Here is a 23,475-nt window from a genome sequence, read left to right as displayed (position 1 = left end):
GCTGCAATCACGAATTCAGCCCCCAAACGAGACCGTGACTGCGTATGTTGAAGAACTGAAACTTCTTTTCAGGCACGCCAATCCTGACATGGCTGAAGAAAGGAACCTCACCGTCCTCTATGTAAATAAATAAATCAATAAACTGTTTTCCTACCTGATCCGCAATCTTTCAAAAACCATTGCCGAGTTCGTGGTCGAAGACTCTAATATAAAGAAGATCCTTCACGCCCGGAACCGTCATTACCACTTCAAGTGCTGACGGCAAGCCATGCTTGATGATACCTGTGCAAGCAGGGATAACCTGCGAGATCTAATACGCGAAACTGCTCTGGAAGAACTCCGCCGACTTCTGCAATTCCCAACACAGCAGAGGCCGCAGACGTGGCGTCGCTCACAGATATCATTCATGTAATACAACATTCGCCTGGCTCCCCGTCACCGCCGACGCCAACGAAAGCTGTAGCCATGACCTTCGCCACCACAATGCAGTCTTGCGCTCCAACAAGACCCCCGAAGCCCTCTTTGAAGGGAACCAGATCTACAAGAACGACAGCCCGTAGCTCCTGCACGCCCACCTCACAAGTGACGCAACGGCTGTAGGAAATGCGACGATTATAGGACTCGCGACAACCGCCCACTGTGTCTTCGTTGCGGCTATGCAGGGCGCATACTTCGCCACTGCCCGTGCAGACCTATCGGCCTGCGGGGTTTTGCTATCGAGTCCCCACGACCGCTCCCCGGCAGGTGACCAAAGGAAATCGACGACCACCTGCGCAGAGGGGCCTACGTGTTGTCAAGCCATCGGTCCCGCTCCCCATCGCCGTCCACGACCCGTTTTGCGTCACCATGCCGCAGCTACGCCGCGGCTGTACAAGGAAAGCCCCTAGCCAGCGGAAGAAAAACTAAACAGAGCAACCTGTGGAGGCCACGTTGCTTGGCGAGGAAACGATGAAAATCCTCCAGCGACCTTGCCGTAGGAAGACGCTTATGCCGCATGTAAACAGGAGCTCAACCACGACGCGGTCCCACTTCACAATGAAGCCGCCATACCCAACACATACCCAACAAAGCCATGACCAGACGCCGAGGACAACGTCCAACGCAACAGCACGAACATCCGGCTTGGGAGTAGCTGTCAATGGTTGTGCAGTTAGCGCTCTAGTCGAGACAGGAGCCAATTATTCGCTGATGAGCCGAACAATCTCCGCGCAGTTAAGAAAGGTCACAACTGCTTGAGACGGCCAAAAATCCGCACCGGAGGAGTCCACCTCATTATGCTATTGGGACGATGACAGCCTGAGTGAACGTCAACGGACATACGTATCCTGCGAGCTTCGTTGTGCTACAGCGTTGTGCCCGCGATGTGATCGTGGGCATGGAGTTCCGTATTGAGCATCAAAGGATAATCGACCGGCGACCAGAGTTGATCCCTTCAATGACAATCATGGAGCAGCATGGTTCCCTGAGTGTCCTGGGTGAAGAACTGAACGTCCCATCCCGAGCTTTTCGGCTTGAGCTTTTCTTCCCCGGAATCCTTCTACGTCCTCCCTTACTGATTGAGGCTACCCCTCTCCGTTAACAACATATTCAGAAATATTACAACATTTGCGTCTTGAAAGGCAGACACTCCCGAGGCCCGCCAAGGTTCTTAGTAAATGAGAAGAATGTCACCTTGGCAGCCTACAAACTATGTCTTTCAATAATCCAGGTACGTTTCACGCCATTGAGCCCGAGTCATTTTCGGCACAGTGCAAATTTTGTGGCCAGAAGGCAAACCTATACCATATGGTATAGGCTTGTCAGAAAAATGACAGTATTGGCATCACAAATCAGCAAACGAGGGAGGGCTGGGAGGCGGCCCTGTCCAGCTCGGACCTCGAGGAACAACGAGCCCTCGTTGCCAGAGCATGGGCTGCGGCTTTTACTAACGGCGTCCCGGACTGGGGACCCGATCAGCCTTCCCTTCTGCTAAGACATTGTGGCTTTAAATAAACGTTTTCATAATCATCATCATCATCCCATCCCTATCAAGAGTTATGTTCACCGTAGGAGCTACGGATGCCAATAACATGTAAGCTCTCATCGATGGGAACAGGGAGTCGTTTTTAAAGCGAGGAACCGGCATCGCAAGAGGCATTGCTCACTCCCGCAATGGACAAGCTGAAATGCTGCTGATGAACTTCATCGAATAATACTGACATGTTAGCAAAGGAACGACAATTCTTTTCTTGGACGAACTATCCGATGTTGGCGGCGCCTTCGCCCTCTCCGATCGATTTCCAGAATATTCACCTAAGATCACAAGCACATCTCCGACTTCAAACCAGCCCTGCCCTGGAAGAGACAAGACTAGATCCGTAGCCTGTTTCGAAACTACAGCGAGTGTTTCGCGTCATCACCGAAGGTAAATGTTAATCATAACCTTCAAGGGTGAACCATTAGATACCATAAAGTCCTATACTCTCAATCAGAATTGAGCCTTAACTATCTCCGTACCTGCACACCGAATCACTCGAATGCGCATGTATTACGAAAGTCAGGTGCCTGTAATGGACCAGATGCTTTTAAATCTGAAAACACTAGTTAACATGGTTGCAACCAAAAATCTTGTGTAAACGCTCAGAGGGACTCGCGTAAGCTCGGGTTAGTTAGGAAGTGCATCACGCAATTTGCAGTCAATGGGAGGAACCTCAGGTAAGTTCGGAGGAGCGTCGCGCAGCAGTAGCCAATGGGAGAGTGAGCTTGATGAATGAATAAATGTATGAATGAATGTTTATTTTGAAAGAAATACAAAGAAAGTCTGTCTGGAGGCTGACAAAAAGGCAACGAATGCCTAAGTGTCAGTCCCCTTTCTAAATGCACAAAACACTCAAGCAACACAGGGTAATCAAACTACATAAAGCATGTACATGCACTTAAAATGGAAGGTACAAACAAATAACAGAAACAGTGAAAGCATGTTGCACTTTCATGGTACACAGCCATGTCTGAATCGATAACAAGTAGAAGTTCACTTTTTTTTTCAGCCGCCGCGGTGGCTCAGTGGCTATGGTGCTCGGCTACTGACCCGAAAGACGTGGATTCGATCCCGGCCGCGGCGGCTGGAATTTCTTTGGAGGAGAAATTCTAGAGGCCCGTGTACTGTGCGATGTCAGTGCACGTTAAAGAACCCCAGGTGGTCGAAATTTCCGGAGCCCTCCACTACGGCGTCTCTCATAGCCTTAGTCGCTTTGGGACGTTAAACCCCATAAACCAAACCAAACCAAACTTTTTTTTCAAGTTTCCTAGAGATGACGATTTGTTTACCATAGTGCGAAAGGTAGGATGATGAATTAGAAAATCTGGAATTAGGAAAGATTGCTTTTGCATACCGTAGTTTGTCCGTATCTTGCCCGTGTTGTACGTAATGTGCCTTGTATTAAGGCGAAAGGCTTTAATGGCTCGTACTGTCGTGACCAAGACGTGTTAGCAAATTTGTCCGTGTTTCAGATTGGTGGATGGATGGATGTAAAAAACTTTATTGTTAATAAACTGGTGTTCTTGACCCTTACGGGTCACTGGGCGCCGTGGTTGATCCTTGGTCCAGGATACCGCACTTGACTGCTGCCATCGTGGCTCGGCGCACGAGAAATCGTTGCGCTTCCTCGTCCTCGCTCGCCAGCATGTGCTCCCACTGCATCACACTCGGGTTTATTCTTGGCTCTAAGTCTGCCTTAGGGCAGGTCCATGTGACATGTTCTAGTGTAGGTTTACCCTGACACCACGGACATTCGTCTGCATATTGTGTAGGGAAAATCTTGTATAGTTTGTGCAGGTGTGGGTAGGTAGCGGCTTGTAGTCTGTGCCAGTCTACCGCCTCCTCTTTGGTGAGCCTTTTGTGTGGGGCTGGGTAGCGTTGGTCGAAATGGTCGTGACGTCCCTGCGCGCGAATTATGACGGGTGTCCACCGATATATGGGGCAGTTCCTGCGCAATTTCGTTTCCTCAAATACAATTTTCGAGAGAGAGAGAGAGAGAAAAACTTTAATTTAACAGGAATTCGGGGCACGCCCCAGGGTCCCCGCACGACCCCACTGCACTCAAGTGTTTATGTTCCTAAGGTTCATAACACTGGCAGCACGGCCGGTGGCGATGGTCTGCACGGCCGGGTCCTCCGAGCGCAGCAGGGTCTCCCAGTCCTCCCAGGTCTTGAGGTTCTCTAGGTCCCGTGGGGGAGGGTCCGCCGGGCAGAGGGAAAGGATGTGGAGGGAAGAAGCGAAGGGTTCTGGGCATAGGGCGCAAGCAGGAGTGGGGAAGGAGGGGTGATAGTGGGTTAGGGTAAGGGGCGAGGGGAGAGTATGTGTTTGTAATCGGCGCCAGAGTGTTGCGTGTCTGTTATCTAGGGAGGGGTGAGGCGGGGGGTAGAGCTGGCGAGAGGCTCTGTATGCCTGGGTCAGCTCACTGAATGAGTGCATGCGATCCTTCGTAAATCCCCGATCCGAGGCCACCTGAGCCCGGTTTAAAGAACCTCGGGCTAAAAGGTTGGCGGCCTCGTTTCCGGGATTCCCGGAGTGCGCAGGCACCCATATCAGCTCCACTTGGCGGGGCGGGGGTGCATCGGGCGAGTCCAGTATGTCAAAAGCAGGGACATGAACTCGGCCCCGAGCAAAATTTATAATCGCAGTTTTAGAGGCAGTTAAAATATACCGGGCTTCCGTGAGGGTTATAGCAAGTGCAATGGCGGCTTCCTCTGCAGCCTTTGGGGACGTGTCTGGAAGGAGAGGTAGTGTGAGGAGGGTAAGAGGAGTCGACCACAGCTGCTGCCGCTTCATCACCCGTGCAGGCAGCGTCCACCCATACGGCGTCCGGCTCGGGGCCGTACGCTCGATGGAGTGCCTTCGCTCGGGCTCTGCGGCGCTGCTCATGGTGGGACGGGTGCATATTCCTCGGGAGTGGCCTGATGAGAGGCTCTCGGTGAAGGGATCGTGGGATGGCGAGGAGGGTTGGGTCGTTGGCCGGTATTTTGATTCCCAGGGAGTCCAGGATATACCGACCTGTGGAAGTTTTTGTGAGCCTGATGTATTGGGCCTGTCGGTGGGCCTCCACCAGTTCCCCGATCGTGTTGTGGAGGCCCAGGCCTAGTGATCTGTCTCTGGGTGTGTTGAGGAAAGATGAAGTGCTACCTTGAATGCCTTGCGAATCAAAGCATCCAAAGCGACTATGTCATGTTTGGATAGTTGTAAATATGGGGTAGTGTACAATACACGGCTGAGGACAAAGGCATGAATGAGGCGACATAGGTCGCGCTCCTTCATGCTGGTGACCACAGAGATACATGTATGTGAGAGAGTTATTGCGTAATTTCCTTTCCTCAAATACAAATTTCATTTTCTTCATTACAGCCCCTCTTTATCTTCCGTCTTTTACTACCCTTCATCCCTTCCTATACGGTGCGGTTCAGGTGTCCACCGAGATGACAGAGAATTACAGCGCCATTTCCTTTCCTCAAAAAGCGTTGCGTTCAAAGGCCAACGCATCGCGCCGAACGGATGGTGGCGTTCCGTGGACTCCCTAGTAGCGCTACAACACGCTGTCGCGTTCCACTCCTAAAGGCAAAGATTGAGCGTCATTAATTGACAGGTAATTAATGCACCAACAGAATGCGAATTGAACAATCGCGTAGCAAAATGCAGCACTCAGGCTTTCGCCTTTCGCCACATCAGTTCCTAGTAATTTTTTATATTTGTGTTTTTGGTGTCCTTGGCACCCTCAACGTTCCTTGCTTTCGCATCTTTCAAGAAAGGGTTGCTCTCCTTAGTTTCGCACGTCTAATCAGTTTTAATATGTTAAAAGCCCACCACTTTCTTTCTTGAAGGGACGAAAATATTCTTCAAAACAGAGATAAAAATAAGTGCTAGTTAGCAGTTCTACAAACAATGGGCTGCGCGATGGGGACGGAAACAAACTGAAAGAATCAGCACACAAAAGGTAATGAAATTACTATATTTGCAAATTGCACTGCAGAGAACCTCACCGCCTTGGCGCTTGTCGATACTGGCGCTGCTATTTCTGTGATGAATGAGAAAGTGTGCCGCAAACTTCGCAAAGTGACGACGCCGTTATCCGGATTTTCGCTTTATACAGCTAATGCGCAGCGACTCTCGCCTTTAGATGGCTGCACAGCTAGGGTCATCGTTCACGGTTCTTTATATACATTTGAATTCGTCGTTCTCTCACCGTGCTCGCATGGTATTATTTTAGGTTTGGACTTTCTCTCCCAGCATGAGGCCCTCATCGACTGCGCTCTTGCCGAGCTCGAACTTCTTCCGTGCAGTGCTACCTCACTTGATATGTCATCTTGGAGGAGCAAACTGTCTGTGGCTGACGACATCTAGATTCCTCCATGCTCATCTCTTCCTTTCCCTGTCTCCTGCCTCACTGCGTCTAACGGCGCCGTCGTCTTTACACCATCTGACGCCTTCATCTCTCGACACGGTCTGCCTCTGCCATTCGCTGTGCTCACTGTTCAAGACGGCTGCAGCCTCATCCCGATCTCGAACCCTTTTTTGAGCCCCTTCTAATTTCTTCGTGGCGAATGCCTTGGCTATATTCAGCCCGTCGACTCTTTGCTTAATCCCGAATGTTGCGCCGAATCATATTCTCTTCCTACTAATTCTCTTACTTTGCCCGCATCTCCCGCATTGCCCACAGACTATGCCTTTGCTGATTCCGTCGACGCCAGCCTTGCCACACCGCAACGCACCCGACTTCTTCACCTTCTGAACCAGTTTCGCTCTTCTTTCGACATAGCTCAAAACCGACTCGTTCGCACGTCTACCGTGACCCACAAGATCAAAACCGGAGCCCACTTGCCGCTTCGTCAAGGCCCGTACCGAGTTTCGGCAGCCGAACGCCAGATTATCAACAGTCAGGTGGACGACATGCTTCAGCGAGGTGTCATTCAACCTTCCAGTAGTCCGTGGGCCTTTCGTGTCGTTCTAGAGAAGAAAAAACATGGCACAATACGGTTTTGCATCGATTATCGGCGCCTTAACAAGATCACCCGCAAAGACGTTTACCCGCTGCTGCGCATCGATGACGTCCTTGACTGCCTCCAAGGAGCGGAGTTCTTTTCTTCTTTAGACCTGCGTTCGGGGTATTGGCAGGTCCCTGTGCCGGAGGCTGACCGTGCCAGTACGGCTTTTGTTACGCCAGATAGCCTGTTTGAATTTACCGTCATGCCTTTCAGCCTCTATAATGCCCCCGCGACTTTCGAGCGAATGATGGACTCCATTTTACGCGGCCTGAAGTGGACAACATGTCTGTGCTACTTAGACGACATTGCCGTCTTCGCGCGTGATTTTGAGACGCACCTTCACCGCTTGGAGCAGGTGTTGACATGTTTAACGGCCGCGGGGCTCCAACGTGCTCTCAAAAAGTGTCGCTTTGACACCCGCCAACTAGCAATTTTAGATCACGTCGTCTATAAGTACGGCGTGCTTCCTGACCGAGCCAAACTTAGGGCCGTCGTAGAGTTCCCCAAGCCGTCGACTCTGAAGGAACTTCGCAGCTTTCTCGGCCTGTGTTCTTACTTCCGACGCTTCGTCCGAAATTTTGCCTCTATTATCGCGCCACTTACGAATCTTCATCGGGGCGCCAACGACCTGTCCGGTTGGTCACCTGACTGCGATGACGCCTTCATCACCTTACGCCGGCTGCTCACAGCGCCTCCCATTTTACGATACTTCGACCCCACTGCTCCCACTGAAATTCACAGCGATGCCAGTGGCGTTGGCCTCGGTGCTGTCTTTACGCAACGTAAACCCGGATTTCCCGAGTATGTCGTTACCTACGCGAGCCGCGCACTGACAAAACCGGAATCTAACTACTCAATAACCGAGAAGGAATGCTCGGAAAGTTTCGCCCTTACGTTTACAGCCGCCCTTTCGATATCGTCTCGGACCATTATTCCCTGTGCTGGCTGGCCTCCTTGAAAGACCCTACAGGCCGCCTCGCTCGCTGGGCCCTACGCCTAGAAGAATATGATATCCTTGTCGTCTATCGCTCCGGCCGAAAAAATAACGACCCCGACGCTTTGTCCCGCTCTCCATTGCCGCCAGACGTTGTCTGCCACTTGCCAGTCGGTTGCCCTTCGCTGTCGTTTCCAACAGATGCCTGGGCAGCAAGCAACAAAAGGACCCGTGGATATCTTGGCTTGTGCGTTTTCTCTCCAATTAATCGGTGGCACCCACGCCTCGTGCCCTACGCCGCCAGGCTGCTCACTTCGCCATTCGTGATGGTCTCCTGTACCGCCGCAACCACGTCTCTACCGGCAGGAAGTGGTCTACCCTGCGCATCTGCGGTCGACATTCTGCGCCCTGTTTCACAATGAACTGCAGTCTGCTCATGCCGGTGCCTTTAAAACATACAGCGACTCCGTCTGCGCTATTATTGGCGCGGTATGTTCACCTACGTCCACAAATACGTCCGCTCCTGTCCTGGCTGTCAACGTCGCAAGCCGGCTCCTCACCACTCAGTCGGCCTGATGCAGCCTCTCCCTTGCCCTTCCCGTCCTTTTTACAGAGTTGGGACTGACCTCTACGGCCTCCTTCCTTACACTGCTGCTGGCAACCGCTGGGTTATTGTGGCCGTCGACCACCTCAAGCGTTACGCAGAAACCGCGACTCTTCCTTCTGCTACGGCACCACACATTGCCTCTTTCATCTTGCATCACTTCATTCTTCGCCATGGAGCGCCCCGGCAACTGCTGAGCGACCGTGGGCGCGTCTTTCTGTTCGCGGTCGTGGAATCCCTTCTCAAACAGTGTAAGATCACTCACCATACTGCCACGGCCTACCATCCTCAGACTAACGGTTTGACGGAGTGGTTTAACCGCACCTTAGGCGATATCCTCTCGATGTGCGTGTCTAACGACTACTCCGACTGGGACCGGATCCTGCCTTTCATCACGTACGCCTACAACACCGCCACGCAGGCCACCACCGGCTTCTCGCCGTTTTTTCTCCTCTACGGGCGAAAACATTCCTCACCGCTCGACAGTACTTCCTTACCGGCCCGACGAGTCTGAGTGCACCACTATTTCGGAGGCTTCCAAACACACTCTAAGAACTGCTACTCCTGCATTAAGAGTAAAAGAGCCTCGCTACTCCTGCAGGCCTCAATCTACTCTCTCTACACACGAGAAAGAGTGAAAGGTCCTGTTCACTCCTCTTGACAAAAGAGTAATATGGCATTTCCACTCCTGCATACCCCTAGGGAGTTCAGTGCTTGTTTTACTCCTCCGCCCTTACGGCCATACAATCGTAAGGGCGCGCTAGCTTCTCGGGGCCGGCCTGCCAGCCTGGATGCCGGCGTCAGAAAAATGCACTGGTATTGTTTGTTCACGACCAAAGCTCTGGGATAGAGTATCATTAGCCAATGTCGAGTTGTTGGTAGAAGCGATAACAGCCATACAAATTTCCTCCCATAGCCGCTTTGCTGCTGCTCTGGAGTTCGCCTGGCCTCTGCTATAGCTCCGCTCCTGAAGGGGTCGCGGAAACCGAGCATATATTTATTTCCCTATGACGCGGGGTTCAGAGTAAAACGGTGCCGAGGGTAGCACCTAAGTGCTGGCCAGTTTCGAAGCGCATTCAGCTACAGCATCTATGTGAAATCGGCTAGGTTTAGCGACGACAAGGGCAGCCAGCGAGCAGCGCACAGTTCGTCGCCCGGCGCGATCGCGGGCGCCGTCGTTGCCGAAAGCTCGGCTCGCTCAATGATTCGCTCCGTAGCTTGCGAATCGCGCACGCAAGGCTGGAAAATCGAGCAGCGACTGGCCTGCGATTGAGCGAGCCTTTATGCCCACGTTTGCAGCACAGGTGAACAAATTTAGCACACATGTATGCATGGAATATCGGCGGCGTTGCGGCGATTCTTAAGCTCGTCCTCGACGCCATCATCACCGTTCGGGTGGACCCGAACATATCTTTATTTCACTACGAGACATAGTTCACAATAAAACGTACTTACAATGCAAAGAGTAGCACCTCAGCGCTAGCCAGTTTCAAAGCGCTCTCAGCTCTGGCATCGAAGTGAAACCTCCTAGGCTTAGCTACGAATACGGCAGCCAGGGAGCAGGCCGAAGCTCGTCGCGCGGCGCGCTCGCGAGCAGCGTCATAGCTGAAAGCTCGGCTCGCTCAAAGATTAGCTCAGAAACTTGCGAATTGTACTCGCAAGGCTGGCAAATCGAGCAGCTAGCGGCTGGCCTGCGACTGAGCGCACGTTCGCAGTACAGATGAACAACAATTAGCGCACGAATGCTTGGGATACCGGCTGCGTTGCGGCCACGTTAAGGCGATTCTTAAGCTCGTCCTCGACGCCATCGTCACCGTACGTGACACACAGGCTGAGAACTTGAATTCGAGTACGTGCTAAAGTAAGCTGCTCGTATTTCTCGGAACAATCTGAACTCGAAAAGACAGTTGCTTCTGTCGGCTTCCATGCATGTGGGCTCTTGCTAGTGAAAGTACACTCGAACAGGATGCGGCGAGTGCGGGCCGCTGTTGCATATAAGCTAAAGTGTGAAGCAAGTATCGTCGTAGTTCCGTAACGCAGTTGATATCACAGTAATCCGCTTGTACGGGTCACATTTAAGCTCTGTTTCATGTAGATCTCCGTCGACCATGCCAGTGTCGCGTAGAGTAATGCATCGCAGCTGCTCTTTGTCCTACCGCTCGCGTCGAACATATCCTTGATATGGACCAGTTTGCGATACGGTGCGTTTCTTTGCCTTTTTTGTCGCATTTAAGGGACTTTCGCTGCCGTCAATCGAAATTGCATTCCGTCAACAGCGTCGTCTGCGCCGTCGTCTGCTAGGACACCCGGGGATGGGATCACAGGATCGCAGCTTCTACAAACGACATGTCAGCAAAAGTATCTAAAAGCGCTTTGGTATTCGCATTTAATAAAGAAATAAAATGAAAAAATATAATTTGTTTTTGTTGCCAACAGAATTCAAATATTAGTAATAAAAAAAGCGCATTTGTAGGTTTTTTCAACGAAGCAAAACTGCAGCCGTCGTCACGTTTTGTGTTATTTGGGTTTTCGTAGCATTGTTTGAGTGCTCGTGCGGTGGACGTGTATGAAGAACACAAGTGTGTTTTGGAAACCAACGACGAGAATTACGCCCTGTCAACACTGGTGATTTTGAACGGGTAAAGCCCTGAAGAAAGGTAGCGCTACGACTTCTTGTCATCTGGAGAGGCAACGAAGAAGAATGTGCGGTTTTGCTAAGCCTTGATGAGCCGTCTGAACGGTGAGTCCCGTGTACGTTTCTTTACTTCTGATCTCTATTCGCACGCGTTATTAGTGTGCGCCTATATAGGGATGGCAGTGCAGGCAGTCTGCGTGCGGTTGCCTCAGCTATAATGCGTTAACGCCGATTCACACGACGGTCCGTTCGCCCGCGGCCCGCGCACTACGTATTCATGCGTCACCACATTAAGAGGCGCGCTGTCGGCCGCGGCAGCGGGCGAACGGAAAATCGTGTGAATCGGCCTTTACCAGAAAAGAACGGGCGTATAGGCCGCATGGCAACTGTTGCTCCATAGTCTCTATCTGCGTTTAGTACTCGGGTGCCGCGGTAAATAAAAATGCCACCAGTTATCACAACAGAGTTATGCGATCGCTTGCTAGCGCTGCGAAAAACAACAGACAATGTTTACTACATTCCAATAGCATAGATTTGTGCTACATAGGAGAGGATGATGAGCGTGCAGTGCCACGTTAGAGAGCGCTCTTGCTAGGCCAGCTGCGGACAGACAAGGGAACTGACAACGGCCGAGTTGCCTCGCGGCTGGTGCCCGTCGGATTGATTTGTGCTACTTAGAAGATGACGATGAGCGGCAGTGCCGCGCGACAGAGCACTCGCGCTAGGCCAGCTGCCAACAGACAGTGCTCAGTGTGTGTACTCGTGGGATTAGTGCTTACGCCTTAATATTTGTCATACAATTTTTTCGGGGACAATGATCGCGTGTAAAAGGCTGGGGCATATCCCTTGCCTAGTCATTTGTAAATTTTTATCTGTGCTTCCCCATTGAACAGAATTTGACACAGTATTATGTCAAAGTTAGATCGTTCTTGCGTCTGCCCTGAGGTGTAGGTGTCGATGCTTCCTCGCCTTCAGATTTTGAGAACTGTTAGGGATGCAACTGCGCACTTATTTAGGATTTCAAGCTTCTTGCTATATCCCTCGTTTGTGCGGCCCGCTTTCAAGTCGTTCGCTATATGGGTGATGGTTTGTTATTGATTTTCACTTTCTCTTATTTATTCTTGGTTGAATGCCACCAGCTGTGCTGCCGGCGATTCTCCGCGCTCGGAACTATTCCCAGGCACGAGACCCTACCCACAGACCTCCCTGCACCACACTCACCAGTTTTCTTCGGTATTTTTTTCCCTTGCTCTTACTTGCATTGCCACTAGGCAGTTTTTATTTCTGGGCAGATTTGTTAAATGCAATACCAATTTTCGTTTCATGCTGTGATGTGAGATATCGTGCTTCTTGCTAATGAATGCATGCCTTTTCCATCCTCTCATCATTTGTGCAAAGCAGACGGGTCTACTGGTCGCTACGTTCAATTTAAAAATACCTTCGGTGCTGCTGCAAAGCACCCTAGTAGTAATAAAATCCTGTGCATGCTATATTCGAATAGTTACGCTCTTTTCATCATGCATAAAAATAGTGGTATTCCAGCCTGCTCATCTTTCTATGCGGGTGTGACAGTCATGTAAATCTACTGAAAAAATGTATATTGGTGCATCACATACAATCTGTTCATTTCTTTTGTCATGGGCCCTCTCATTGCTTTTTGTGTTGGTATGTTACTACCTTATTCTAATTTATGAAGCAGTAGACAATTTCTTCTCTTGTCATTCATGACATTGCTACGGCCACTGACAACAGTTGCTCTGACATTTATTTGCAGTTGCCAGCTGCCAGTATCTACTGGGCCATTCGTGCTTCCAGCTTTTGGCTGTGCTATCTCTCCTCAGCTGTTTGTGGTAGGTATTGTTTTCCAGTGATGCATACCTTACCTGCCTATTTAGAAAAATTTCGTAGACATAGGCTCACAGCCGGGTTTAGAAATGCATGCAGAGCTCTACGTGCACTTAGCAGCAGTACCTCCCTGTATAATCACATGAATCTGATCCTGAATTACATGAATGTAATTACATGATCTGTATGAAATAGTCGCTCATGAAGCTTTTGACTGCTGCTGTTAACATAATGGAATTTACACTGCTTCAGGTGCAGAGACTATTTCACACATGTTGCCTCTTATGCATATGTGCCCTCTGAAAGGGCGAACATATTCCTTTATCCCTTTAAAAAACATTGTGTTCTGTCATGATGCTTTACCGGTATTTCTGGTGTATAGACCAAAATGTGACTCAGTATTGTAACATGAAGCGGGAACTCAGTTTGTCCAATGTTTTAGAGGTAACATGAAGCGGGAACTGAGTTTGTTCAATGTTTTTGGGGTCCTAAAACATTGGACCAACACAGTTCCCACTCGAGTTATTGATCACTTCGCTCTCGCCCTACCATAAGCTTGCCGTCCAGGTTGGACAAATTGATAGAGCGACTGCTCCAGTGAAGTGGTGGTTCTGAGTTCGAACACCGGACCAGGACGAATCTTTCTTTAACTACGAAGTTTCTGTGAAAGCTGTATAGCTTTCCTTTGTAGCCATTTGGCTGTGCTCGAGTGGATGTCAATGAGTAATTACTCCTTATTACAGATCTTTTGTCAACGCCAAACTGATTCAGTAGCAACAAATAGTAGAAGGGTAAAAGCATGCTGCTCCCAAAAATTCGTTAAGCATGTTATAAAATGTATGCTGTATTGTTTTAACTGCTGCAAAGAAATAACGGTGATGTTAGATGCCCAGCCCCTATTAGGTAAACATAGCTCGCAATTAACACAGTGGATGGAAAAGAAATATGGACTTCAACCCTCACGACGACCCTCACCCCAGTGGATGGATGATAATGGCTTTACCCTTTGTACCGGGCGGTAGCTTTCGCCACCTAGCCTATACTTCCCCCATTGTTAATTTAATTTTCTTTTCCCTTTCGCTCTTACAATATCTAATCTGTCTATCCTTTTACCCTCGAAATTCACGCCTCCCTTGATTTCCGCCACCAATCCTCCAACCTCCCCTTCGTCAATGTCACGCTTTTCCCATCCACTCGCCCGTCCTCCCCAGTAAATTCCAGCGCTATCTCTATGGTCGTTGCTGTCCCCTCTGGGAGGGCTGGGCGGAGTTCTGCGCACCTCAGAACCAAGTGTTCTATGGTCTCCGTTTCCGTTTTACATGCAGAGCACAAAATATCCACTTCTTCAAATTTGGACCTATATGTTTTTGTTCTCAGAGTCCCTGTCCTAGCCTCAAAAAGCAGTGAACTGCCCCGCGAATTATCGAATAATCGCTCTTTTTTGATGTCCTGTTTTCGTGTCCTATATATGCCTAGTGCCGATTTTTCCTGCATTCTGTCTTTCCACATCTTTCTTTCCGACTCCTTTACCTCCACTTTCACGTTAGTCTTTTGTTGCGTCCCATCCCTCACCCGTAAATACTTCGTTCTTAGCTTTCGGGTTCTATTAGTCCATTTTGTGTTAATACTTTTCATGTACAGATACTTGTACACCTTTTTTGCCCACCTTGTTTCCTCCATTTGAGTTAGTGTCTGATCATATTTCAGTTTGCTGATGGCCTCCCGAACCTCGAACGACGCCCAACCCATATCTCCCTGGACTCCCTCATTCGGAGTGTTCCCATGGGCTCCCAAGGCTAGCCTTCCTACACTTCTTTGTCTGACCTCTAGCCCTGACTGTACTTCTGATTTCATGCACAGGACTGCATTTCCAAATGTGAGGCCCGGTACCATGATTCCCTTCCATACCCCTCTAACCACCTCATACCTATTATAGTTCCATAGTGCTCTATGCTTCATAATGTCTGAATTCCTTTTTCCTTTATCCTTCAGAATCCTCTCATGCTCTTCCAGATATTTTTTTCCTTCACTTAGCCATACACCTAGATACTTATACGTACTCACATGGTCTATCATAGTGTCTTGTATTTCTAGTGGGTCTCCCTTCTCATCATTATAGACCATTATCCCTGACTTCTCTCTACTGAACTGGAGTCCTAGCTTGCTGCCCTCCTCACCACAGATTTTAACTAGTTCCTGCAGCTTATCTCGCTTGTCTGCTAGTAGAACAATGTCATCCGCATACATTAGTCCAGCCAACACTTGGTTTACCCTCTGACCATCCTGCATATAGCTCACATCAACTCCTACCCTACACTCTTCCAACCTCTTTTCCATTTGGCTCACATATACCATGAAAAGTAGAGGTGACAGTGGGCAGCCCTGCCTTAACCCTCTCTTAATTTTAGCTGGTTTTGTGGTTTCTCCCTCCCAGGTTACCACGACCTCATTGTCTGAATATATACGTTGTAGATATTCAACCAGATTTCTATCAGCGCCATATCCCTTCAATTGGTCCCAAAGTTTTTCCTGATTCACATTGTCATATGCCCCCTTAATGTCTAAAAATGCCATCCATAGAGGCCTCCGACTTGCCTCAGCTATCTCTATACACTGCGTTATGACAAATAGATTGTCCTCCAACCGTCTGTCCCTTCGGAAACCGTTCTGCAACTCTCCCAAGATCTCCTCACGCTCTGCCCATTCTTCCATTCTCATTTTCACCATCTGCATTGCTAGCCTGTAAATAACTGATGTGACCGTAATTGGTCGGTAGGATTTAATGTTGTCCCTGTTTCCCTTGCCTTTGTATATTAGTCTCATCCTGCTCACTTTCCAGTCTTTTGGAACGTCTCCTCCCTCTACCACTTTTTCAATGATCTGTCGTAATTTCGGTTTGCTTTTCTTGCCTAGTATGGTAATTAATCTCATAGGTATGCCGTCTGGTCCTGTCGCTGTTCCGATGGGAACCTTGCCTTCTATTCTGTCCCAGTCCCCTGCTGTTCTCTCCCTAGGCTCTTCCTCCTCTACCCCATTGCTGTCCCTGCTCTCCCCTAGACCATCCGCCACAGGCTCTGCAAATGCTGCTTCAATTGTTTGTCTGATAAATTCCTGTGCTTCCTCTCCCTCTACCCTTTTTCCATCCTGTGTGGACAGAGTGTGTTGGATGCCCTCTGTTCTCTTCCCTTGTAGCCTTATGTGCTCCCAAAACCTCTTTGCAGCATTCCTATCTTTCTTATTTACCTCCATCATCCACTGGACTCCTGCCTTTCCTATTTTCCTGATTTCCTATTTTCAGTAAAACAAAAAGTGCCAGTGTTGCCATACTTGAGAGCTTTGCTCTTTAAAATTGCAGTAGACTGCTACTCAAAGTTGACAAAAAAATGCGTCTCGTTTTCTGCATGTGCATTCCACAGTGCTGGTGCCATTTTCACTGGCCATTGACATTCAGTCGCATGATGTGCACCCCGCTCCTCGAGTTGATTTTGTTTGTCTTGTGAACCTGCCGTCAAAATCAGTGCAGGATAATGCTTCCCCAGTTGATCTGCAGTTAACCTTGTCCTTTGCCAGCTGCTGTCACCCTTTCTCCACAGAGAAGGGCGGTGGGAGTCCAAGCCAGGTGGAGTTGAAATATTTGACTAGTAGTGGACAGGGATCCTGCGGTTTGTTGAGTACACAGGCAAATTGGAGACTTATGGAAGAATTTTTTTACCAGCCAAAAAAGACGCATACACAAGAGAGAACCGCACAGGACAAGGGCTGGTAAAAGCCGAAGTCCTCTGTGGTTCTTCTTGTGTATGCGTGTTCCTTGGCGGGTAAAAAAATTCCTCCGTAAGTCTCCAATTTGCCGGTGTCCTCCACAGATTGGAGGATCCCTGTCTGTTACTAGTCAAATTTCACTACTCCACCTGGATTGGACTCCCACTGCCCTTCTCAAACTTTTGAAATTCTGTTGCCCTAGCAGATCATCAGCTGTCGGTTGTATTACTTTCGCTTCAGTGAAATTTGACATGTAGCGGACAGGGATCCTAGAATTTGTGGAGTACACAGGCAAACTGGAGACTTATAGAATTTTTTTACCAGCCAAGGAAGACTCATATACAAGATTCGTTGTCTGTGTTTCACAACTGAAAGTTCTAAATGTGTGCAAAAGTGTATCGTGCATTCGCACGTATTTTGCAAACTCAATTTTTGCAGCATTAGGTTTTCGGAATTGGAGCTGTAGCATTGCCGCCACAGAATCCCGCTCGTTAACAAAGCGCACACTTATTTGCTAGGTATATATTCGGTATACCGCAACCAGTACACGTCACTGTTTGGAAGGTTCTGTCGTGAAATTTCTGATTGTGCAAGGTAGCTTTTCTTTTAAATTCAAGCGCTCTCTATTTGCTTTTTCCTGTGCATATTCATCGGTCGTTTCAATTCGGAAGCGTTGGTGCTGCAAGACGTGCATACGGAAGCTACGTTTGTGCACAAAGCTCCTGAATTTTTGAAAGCGCAGCTCTGACAGTTCTCGTTGTCATAAATAAGTACAAAGCAGCCTAATCTTTTTGGACACACCATTTCATGCTCTTAGCTGTTTCTGAGAAACAGGCTGCCTTTTTTTCTGTTTTTGGTGTGAAACATTCCTAACAACTTCTTTCTTTCTCGATGCACAGATAGCCTATGCATACACGGGCAGCTTGATTGCAATATTTAGGGCAATATTTATAACAGGTGCAGTGAGCCTTGGTGCATGTGGACAGAAATTAAGCTAGGGTGGGGTGGGGTATTTTCGCACAGGGTAATGTTATGCGGAGGGTTTGGCGTATTGAAACAGAGTCTTTCTGAGCTCTTATTAGACGTCCCAGCTAGAGCGCTGCACGGGCCTCAATCTGAGGCCCAAGCCCGGCCCGGGCCCGAGACCTGTAGCCCGAGCCCGGCCCAGGCCCGCGGCTTCAAGCCCGGGCCCGGCCCAGGCCCGCTAAATTATCGCTCTAGCGAGCCCGGCCCGGCCCGTGAATCCCGGAGTGAAGCCCAGCCCGGGCCCGGCCCGGCTCGTTTCGCAGTAACGCTTGAGATTTACTGCTCACTCTGAGTAAACAGACTGCTACTAGACCGATAAGAAACTGGCCGACAAAGGTTCTGAAACCACAGTTTGGCTTGCAGAAAGATGGTTCTTTTTTAACCAAGAAGGAAGTGATTAATAGCAGTGCTCGCCAGGCCCTCTTTTGGACAGTGATCTCGTGTAGGTGCGCAAAGATAAACTCGGAAGTTCCGAGAGCCAAATAAAAAGGGCTGCATACGCGCGTAATAGATTACTTTGCATTCCCCCATGGTTTTAATCAGTTATATTTTGCCACCTGCGAAGTATAAACATTAAAGCTGCCTAGCAAGCAGTGGGATGACATTTTTCTAGTGAACGCGATCTCACAGGTTGAATTCATAGCCTAACTGGTCGCCTTTCAGCAGAAACGAAAAGCTAAAAGGCTTGAGTATTTTAAGGTGTGCGTTTTGTAGACTATAAGCGTCCTAAACTAATATTTTCTTCGCGAATGCATTTTTAATAGTGTATGGGTATGTTTCGGGATGACGAACGATTAATGGCCAATCAAGACCGGTTGAATTTTACTCTTACTGGTGGAGCAGAAGATAACGCGTGAACCACGTGGTAACTTAGAGGGCAAAACACTTGTCATGACAACCAGGCTGAAGAAGCGAGGAGGAATAGATGTGGTTATGAGATGAGATTTATAAACTCTCGCGAGCTTTTGTGGCTATTTCATTTACGAGACTATACGAGACGTTTCGGTCAGCTGATCAAAAAGAAAACCAAACGCGCTTTAGTTTGTGAATTTTCTCGCATGAGAAAAATATAGCTATAACATAAAAGCTATGTTTTGGGTGCTAAAGGGCCCAAGGGGAGTCAGGCTTTGAGAGACACCGAAGCAGAGGGCTCCGGATCATTTCGACCACCTGGGTTTCTTCAACGAGCAATGATACTGCAAAGTACATGGCTGTCACGCTTGCCGCCTAAATAGAAATGCGGCCGCCGAGGCTATAGGAGCAAACCCTGGTTCCCCGGCTCAGTAATTGAGCGCCTTGACCACTAAGCCACCGCGGCGTGGAAATAAGGAAATAAATAAGTCAATGAATAAAGCTTACTTTTTTCTCAGCGCGTACTATAACCCATACCTCAACCGTGACGCTGCTTCAATGCACCAGTTGTATACTTCACTCTGCAATAGTGAATGAATAGTCGGACACCTGCCGTTTCTGTACGGACCCAAGCTCGACTCGGGTCCACAGCTTTAAGCCCGAGCCCGGCCCGGGCCCGCAACTTCAGGCCAGGGCCCGGCCCAGGCCCGGCAAAACAAATCATGTCCCGGCCCGGCCCGGCCCGCGGGCCGGGCCGGGCCCGGGCTTTCGGGCCGGCCCGAGCCCGTGCAGTGCACTAGTCCCAGCACCAGGACAGTAGTTGAGGCTTTTCTTCTTTGTTGTCTAGTTAATGGTTTCCATCACATAAAATAGCCTTAATTCTAGCTATCCCGTGGCCGTCTAACAGAACAATGCAGATATACTGAAGTGATCAGTGTTGCATAAAAGTAGTGAGAACATTGCAAATGCAAGACAACTTCATTGGTTTGCAGTGCACTAACGGGGCAGTCATAGAGAATTACACATTACATTTGCAAATCTAAATTGTGCATAATAGTATGGACTGGCACGTAATGTGCGAAGTAATCACAGTTATCTCGTTCATGCCAAATGCTAGTGTCAAACATTGTCAGTATTGCATATTTATAAAGAGCAGGCATGCTGCGCCTAACTTGTCGTTGGATAGATTTTATTACTATGAAATTAAAAAGTTTACACATGGCTGTCGTGTTCTTGCGTGGGAAGTAGTATTACCTTAAATGAGTATAAACACCAAATTTTTGGTTATGTGTGTTCTTTGTAGTGACGTGCTGGGCATTCGTATACATAGAATTGTTGCATAGTATTCGTCTCCAATCGCTAAATAATTACAACCAGATTTCTTTTCTTCCCTGTTTCAATAGCATAGCAATTGCTATGACATCAATGTTCAGTATAGGTTATGGAAGGCACAAAAAAGCTACGATATCGCTACTTCATCGTTTTAATTAGTTACAATGCTAAAGCCAGCCTGCCTTAAGAGTCGGAATCACAATGAATGACGAAGCCGCAATTATATTACAGTTTTCCTCATGCCTCCCCTGGCTTATACTGACCTTTGATGCCATTGCCATTGCTCAGTTTTTAAAAGTGAAGCAGGAGAAAGAAGATATTTAATTACAAATTATTTAGCAGTCATAGGCGAATACTGTGTGGTTATCCGTGCATAGTAACGCCTTATGCATCATTAAAAACAAAAAAAAATGCGCAACTGAAATTTGCTCGGCTGCTGACCCAAAAGACGCGGGTTCGATCCCGGCCGCGGCGGCTGGAATTTCTTTGGAGGAGAAATTCTAGAGGCCCGTGTACTGTGCGATGTCAGTGCACGTTAAAGAACCCCAGGTGGTCGGAATTTCCGGAGCCCTTCACTACGGCGTCTCTCATAGCCTGGGTCGCTTTGGGACGTTAAACCCCAAAAACCAACCCAAACCAAACTGAAATTTGTTGTCTGCCTGTTTGAGATGAAAAATTTTGAATTTTTCCTTCACTATTTTAGAGCATGAAATTCAGTTAATGGTATCTGAGAAACAGCAAGAAAACTGTCATTGGTTTAAGTGTTTTCCCGATTCAAGGTTACCCTATATTTTAAACTGCACAATGTATTATGTGACAAGATATCGTCAAACACAATAGGTGTGGTTTTAGAAATGACTGCAAGTGATAAGGGAATACATTTACTTAGAGCAGGTAGTGACCGCTGATCCGGATCATGAAGAGTAATAACTAGAGGAATATGAATGGGGTGGAGTGCATATGGCAGGTTCTCTCAGATCATGAATGGCAGTTTTTCAATACCCCTCAAGAGAAAAGTATACAACAGCTGTATCCTACCGGTATTCACCTATGGGGCAGAAACGTGGAGGCTAACGAAGAGGGTTCAGCTTAAGTTGAGGACAACGCAACGAGCTATGGAAATAGAAATGATAGGCGTAACGTTAAGAGATCGGAAGCGGGCGGAGTGGGTGAGGGAACAAACGCGGGTTGAAGACATCCTAGTCGAAATCAGGAGAAAGAAGGGTGCTTGGGCAGGGCATGTAAGACGAAGGCAAGATAAGGGTAACGGAGTGGATTCCAAGAGAAGGCAGGCGTAGCAGGAAGCAGCAAAATGTTCCATGGGCGAAGGTTTGCAGGAACACGGTGGACATAGCTGGCGAAGGACAGAGTTAATTGGAGAACATGAGAGAGGCCTTTGCCTTGCAGTGGGCGTAGTCAGGCTGATCATGATACTTGCAGAAGAGCTTGCTCATGTTAAAATTTTCATTTAGTAAATATGTGCTTGTTTTACATGCACACAGCTTTTGAAAGGACTAGCATAGGGATAATTGTATTGGGCTTCATAAAATTGTAGCTCTGAATGAAGGTTTCCAATGAAAGGTGTCTGCACTTGGTCACAATATAGGTACACACTAGTGGCGACATGACACACACGATCAGTACATTCTAGTTGTATTCTTTCTTTTTTTTCATGGGGTTATATGCAGGATAGTATGAAAAGGGCATTGGAATTGACTCTTACTTGCATTATTTTCATTCATGTTTGCAGGCACCCGGTGAAATGCACTCATAGCCAAAGCTCCTTCACTCAGCCGAGCAAGCTACGGCATCATCCAGCATCTTAGTTTCTTTTGAGCGCTTACAGCTCACTGCGGTGGATTTGGTAGATGGGTTTACTTTGCTTCTGGCAGTGTTCTTGGCATTTAATGTCAAGTACACCCCAAAAACAAAGCGGGCTTGTCTGCTGCTTGAGACACTAATGGGGCTTGATCCTAGCGAGCGCCTCCCGAGCGTGTTTTGGGCAGCCACAGCAATCACAGCAATGACTTGAGAAATAAAAGTTATCAGTGTTGTACATTTGTGTCATTATTTCTTGAACCATTGTTATTCCCAACGCAGACAGAGCACCATACTAATGTGCAAACTGTAGTGTAGCCATAAAGTAGTTGTATGAGCAAAAATTATTCTACTCAAAGATTATAATCCCTTTTGCTCATTACTCTTTTGTAGATGTAGCGCAGGTGGATCCTGCAAAACATATGACCAACTTGCTCTGAAGAATATGTGAAATAAGAAAATTAGTACGATACATTCAAAACACGTGAAACTCCTTTTGAAGGAGTAAAATAAGATCTGGGCTGATACTCCTTGAAGGAGTATAGTCACTCTAACAAACGGAGTCCTGGAACTCTACCTGAAAGAGTAGTAGGATGCTGTTTCAATGTGGTAGCTTTACTCCCTCGGAGGAGTGCCTGTACTCTATTGCAGGAGTAGTACAGTACTCCTTGAGTAGGTGTTGGATCACTCTTTGTCCAGAGGGAGTAATTTTATTCTGGAAAAAGGAGTGGAATATGGGACAAGCGAATACTCCTTCAAAGTGTGTTCTGGGCACTCCTCTGCACTCCTTTAGTTCTAAGAGTGCATGCCGAGGAGTGCCGTCAGCTCGCTCGGTCGTGAACATCCGGCGAGCAGGGGCGTCAAAAATTCCGTTTCGACACAAGCCACACTGCTGACAGTTTTCTGTCCGGCTCTCTCGTCCCGCTTCGCGTGCCGTCTACCACACCCGGCCTTTCCTCCAAACTTCTCCCCAAGTACCGCGGACCTTACCGCATCGTAGAGCGCACTTCCTCGTTCACCTACACTATCGACCCCGTGACACGCGCCACAGATCATCGCAGATGTAGCCGCTAGACTATTAATGTGTCACGCCTGAAGCCGTACTATGACCCGTGTGTATTATTGTCTCCCTGACTCGCCAGGATGGCTTCGCCTTCAGCCGGGGGTGATTGTAAAGAGGAAGATGAGCAGCGGCGGCAGCCGCATTGCCAACGCGTGGCGTGGGATCGCTGGGTTGATGACCGAAGCTCGGACAGGCATTTTGACTAGCTGTCCTTAACCTATTTCCCCGGAAATCCTGCTACATAATATTTAATGTCTGACATCTCGAACTGCACCGACTGAGACTAGTCTTTACAGGCTGACCTCAGTTGATAAGTTAAAGTACTTGCGGGAAACCTTGCCAGGTTCAGCTTCCAAAGGTGGCTCATCCAATTCCACCGATTCTTAGTATCCTCTTCTATGTCATAGGTTGTGACCCTCACTTCGGTTACTCTTACCGCAGCCGCTGAAGATTGGGGGCCGGGGGTTCGGAGAGCCTTTTTCACGTCGTTGGACATTTACTAATGAAGCTTCCCTGCTCCTTGGCTAGGGCTTAAGCATCACTCTACACCCTCTCTCAATCTTGCTGACCATGTTGGTAGTCATTTTGTCAAC

At 48.4% G+C, this 23,475-nt stretch overlaps 1 long non-coding RNA gene across 3 annotated transcripts; it reads left to right on the top strand.

Moving 5' to 3' along the window:
- The first annotated feature begins 11,031 nt into the window (after window positions 1–11,031).
- LOC149361870 (uncharacterized) lies at window positions 11,032–22,006 on the top strand. Of its 3 annotated transcripts, XR_016288453.1 has the most exons (5): window positions 11,032–11,292; window positions 12,327–12,420; window positions 12,962–13,037; window positions 14,740–14,908; window positions 21,752–22,006. It is a non-coding gene; the product is annotated as an uncharacterized LOC149361870 (long non-coding RNA). The 3 variants fall into 3 exon arrangements; XR_016288454.1 differs by lacking the exon at window positions 14,740–14,908; XR_016288452.1 differs by lacking the exon at window positions 21,752–22,006 and having other exon boundaries at window positions 14,740–15,171.
- Window positions 22,007–23,475: the final 1,469 nt, after the last annotated feature.

The sequence above is a fragment of the Amblyomma mixtum genome, chromosome 2 (assembly GCF_055824585.1).
Source record: "Amblyomma mixtum isolate Tamu chromosome 2, ASM5582458v1, whole genome shotgun sequence".
In the NCBI taxonomy this organism is placed as follows: Eukaryota; Metazoa; Arthropoda; class Arachnida; order Ixodida; family Ixodidae; genus Amblyomma; species Amblyomma mixtum.
Note: the sequence above shows the minus strand (reverse complement) of the source record. Positions and strands in the feature narration are given on the sequence as shown.